This window comes from Salmo trutta, chromosome 34 (assembly GCF_901001165.1).
Source record: "Salmo trutta chromosome 34, fSalTru1.1, whole genome shotgun sequence".
In the NCBI taxonomy this organism is placed as follows: Eukaryota; Metazoa; Chordata; class Actinopteri; order Salmoniformes; family Salmonidae; genus Salmo; species Salmo trutta.
In genome coordinates, this window is record NC_042990.1 from 20402209 (window position 1) to 20406441 (window position 4233).

Below are 4233 nucleotides of genomic sequence, written 5' to 3' on the forward strand. Positions count from 1 at the left end.
GCAGCGATTACACCCTCGAGTCTTCTTGGGTATGAGGCTACAAGCTTGGCACACCTCTATTTGGGGAGTTTCTCACATTCTTATCTGAAGATCCTCTCACGCTCTGTCAGGTTGGATGGGGAGTGTCGCTGCACAGCTATTTTCAGGTTCTCCAGTGATGTTCGATCGGGTTCAAGTCCAGGCTCTGGCTGGGCCACTCAAGGACATTCAGAGACTTGTCACGAAGCCACTCCTGCGTTGTCTTGGCTGTGTGCTTCGGGTCATTGTCCTGTTGGAAGATGAACCTTCACTGAGGTCCTGAGCGCTCTGGAGCAGGTTTTCATCAAGGATCTCTCTGTACTTTGCTTCATTCATCTTTCCCTCGGTCCTGACTAGTCTCCCAGTCCCTTCCGCTGAAAAACATCCCCACAGCATGATGCTGCCAACACCATGCTTCTTGTAGGAATGGTGCCAGGTTTCCTCCAGACATGACGCTTGGCATTCAGGCCAAAGAGTTCACTCTTGGTTTCATCAAACCAGAGAATCTTGTTTCTCTTGGTCTGAGAGTCCTTTAGGTGCCTTTTGGCAAACTCCAAGTGTGCTGTCATGTGCCTTTTACTCAGGAGTGGCTTCCGTCTGGCCACTCTACCGTAAAGGTCTGATTGTTGGGGTGCTGCAGAGATGGTTGTGCTTCTGGAAGGTTCTCACATCTCCACAGAGGAACTCTGGAGCTCTGTCAGAGTGACCATTGGGTTCTTGGTCACCTCCCTGACCCTGGCCTTTCTCCCACGATTGCTCAGTTTGGTGGGGTGGCCAGCTCTAGGAAGAGTCTTGGTGGTTCCAAACTTCTTCCATTTAAGAATGATGGAGTCCACTGTGTTCTTGGGGACCTTCAATGCTGCATATATTTTTTGGTACCCTTCCCCAGATCTGTGCCTTAACACAGTCCTGCTCTACGGACAATTCCTTTGTCCTCATGGCTTGGTTTTTACTCTGACATACACTGTCAACTGTGGGACCATACAGTATATAGACAGGTGTGTGCCTTTCCAAATCATGTCCAATAAATTGAATTTACCAAAAGTGCACTCCAATCAATTTGTAGAAACTTCTCAAGGATGATCAACGGAAACATAAAAAAAACTGTTTTAGCTTTGTCATTACGGGGTATTGTGTGTAGATTGATGGGGGGGAAAACAATTTTATCAATTTTAGAATAAGGCTGTAACGTAAAAAAAAAGTGAAAAAAAGTCAATACTTTCCAAATGCACTGTATCTTTTCATTTTTTCACAATTACATGTTTTTTACCCAGAACCTACAAGTCAATGGATGTGAGTACACTACATTTGAAATGAGTTGTCAACAAGGACAGGAATAGAAAAAGGGCTTACCCAAGAATAAATATTATTTTAGAACGCTTATGCTTCGTTCCATGAGATGGACAGAACATGTCACGTCCTGACCAGTATAAGGGTTATTTGTTATTGTAGTTTGGTCAGGACGTGGCAGAGGGTATTTTGTTTATGTGGTTCGGGGTGGTGATTTATGTAGTAGGGTGTTTGATTTATTATTTCCGGGTTTGGTCTATGTTCTTTGTTTTGTATCTCTATGTTCTTTCTGGTCTGTGGTATTTCTATGTGTAGGTTTATGGGGGGTTGGACTCTCAATTGGAGGCAGGTGCATTCTCGTTCCCTCTGATTGAGAGTCCTATATATGGGTAATTGTTTGGTGTAGTGTTGTGGGAGATTGTTTCTTGTTTTGCCTGTGTGAGCCTGACAAGACTGTTTTGCTGTTCGTGAGTTCTTCGTTTTGTGTTTTTGGTGTTCTCTTTATTTTAAAATAAAAACAAGATGAGCATCCACATTCCTGCTGCGTATTGGTCCTCTATTCCCGACGACAGCCGTTACAGAACAGGTATACAGATGTGAAATTCACACTTTCTTTTGGACAAGAGAAACTCTAGCACACTTGCATTGTTTTTGTTTAATACCACCATCAATGTTCAGTACCAGATCCATTTTTCAATCATTGAGGGCAACATTTCCCACCTGACAGGTGTCTTTGCGAAAGGAAAATGTTTCCCATTTAATTGTTTTAACAAATCTGCAAATATTTTTTATTTCAACATTATCCCTTTTGCCAGGTGTGTCGTTGATAATAACTTCCATAGTACTGATAGCTATGTGCTTTAACAAACATTGATATTGGAGCATTGCCAAAACTTAACATATAAGTACCTCAAGGAAGCAACGTTCAACAGATCCTCACTGCGACCTCACTACAACAGTCATGATGTACCAGGCTTTTCTGCTGACGATCCCTCTACTGATGGTGTTTCAGACGTCATGCATAAACACTTCACCTCTTGATTCTGTAAAAACGATTGAGCAGGCAAGAGCTCCAAAAGTTAGCTTGAGCCGTCTTGGTGAGCTAAGAAATAGGGCTAAATTCATTGGCAGAAGCTGCAAGGAAGTGAAAGACCGATATGGTCAAGCTGAAGACGGTCTGTACTACCTGACCACATCTACTGGGGTGGTGTACCAGACCTTCTGTGACATGACCACAGCGGGCGGCGGCTGGACTCTGGTGGCAAGCGTGCATGAGGACAACATCTATGGGAAGTGCATGAATGGTGACCGCTGGACCAGCCAGCAGGGCAACAATGCCAACTGGCCACAAGGGGAAGGCAACTGGGCCAACAGGAAGACTTTCGGAACAGTGGAGGCAGCCACGGACGATGACTTCAAGAATCCTGGCTACTACGACATAGATGCAGAAGACATGTCGGTGTGGCACGTTCCCAACAAACGCCCTTTTACCACTGGAACCTGGCTGCGATCATGCGCTACCACACTGAGAGGCGCTTCCTCCATCTGTACGGAGGAAACCTGTACTACCTCTTCCACCGCTACCCGGTCGAGTACAACGTTGGAAAACACCTGTCCGATAATGGACCCTCCATTCCAATAGTGTATGACCTCGGGGACAAAGAGTCCACCAAAATGTTCTACAGCCCTAACACTAAAGGGGAGACTGAGGGAGGCTTTATCAGTTTCAGAGCCATAAACCATGAACGAGCGGCAACAGCCATCTGTTCTGGGGTCAAACCCAAAGGCGGTAATGTTGAACACTACTGTATTGGTGGTGGTGGGTTTTTCCCTGAGGGTAACCCTCTTCAGTGTGGGGATTTCACTGGCTTTGCCTGGAGTGGCTATGGGACCCATATAGGCTTTAGTGTATCAAAACAGATGCTGGAGTCAGCTGTGTTACTCTTTTATCGCTAATTCACAGTGCATTTACTTTTCTTTGATTGCATGATAGATAGATTTGAAATGAAAAAGTACATTTAAAAGTAATTTAGGTTATACCTTTTATCCTTTTTCTCTATTAATCCATTACTCGAAAGAAACATCATGAAGCAATAACCATTCCATTCATCATGAAAATATTTGAATCTCACACAATCATTAAATGCTTATAGCTGATAGTGCCAAGTATTATTATGTCATGTGAGGCTCTTAATAACTGAATTATGGTAAGGTTACTGTAAAACCACTTTGTGACCCTGTTGTGTTGGGGTGATGGGCGCTGGAAATTCCGTGTATGGATTGTGTGTGCTTGTTTGATCTTTCTTCCTGCAATAATGTAACAATAAAGTAGTCTATAGATCTGAGAGCATGAAATGAGCCTACTGTACTTTTTCATTATAATATTTCTCACTTCTTTTTTTGTGGGTGTGTCGGGGAGGGGGGGTAAGATGAATTTACTCCTCCAAATTTGTCTAGAGAGATGGAGTGGACATATTCTGAGTAGGGGAGGAGAGGACATATTCTGAGAGAGAGAGAATATCTAGAGAGAGAGAGAGAGAGAGGATATTCTGAGAGAGAGAGAGAATATTCTGAGAGAGAGAGAGAGGATATTCTGAGAGAGAGAGAGGATATTATGTGAGAGAGAGAGAGAGAGAGATAGAGATATTCTGAGAGAGAGAGAGAGGAGTGAGAAGAGAGGAGAGAGAGAGATCAGCGAGAGAGAGGAGAGAGGAGAAAGAGGGGGAGAGAAAGAGGGATGAGAGGAGAGAGAAAGGAGATGAGAGGAGAGAGAGGGGGAGAGAGAGAAGAAGGAGAGAGGATATTGAGGAGAGAGGGGAGGGAGAGAGGAGAGAGAGAGAGGGGGGAGGAGAGGAGAGAGGGAGAGATAGAGAGAGGAGAGAGGATTAGGATATTCTGAGAGAGAGAGAGAGGATAGAGAGAGGA

At 44.3% G+C, this 4233-nt stretch overlaps 1 pseudogene; it reads left to right on the top strand.

Moving 5' to 3' along the window:
• Nucleotides 1-2253: 2253 nt before the first annotated feature.
• Nucleotides 2254-3663, top strand: LOC115173762 (intelectin-like; annotated as a pseudogene).
• The last annotated feature ends 570 nt before the right edge of the window (nucleotides 3664-4233 follow it).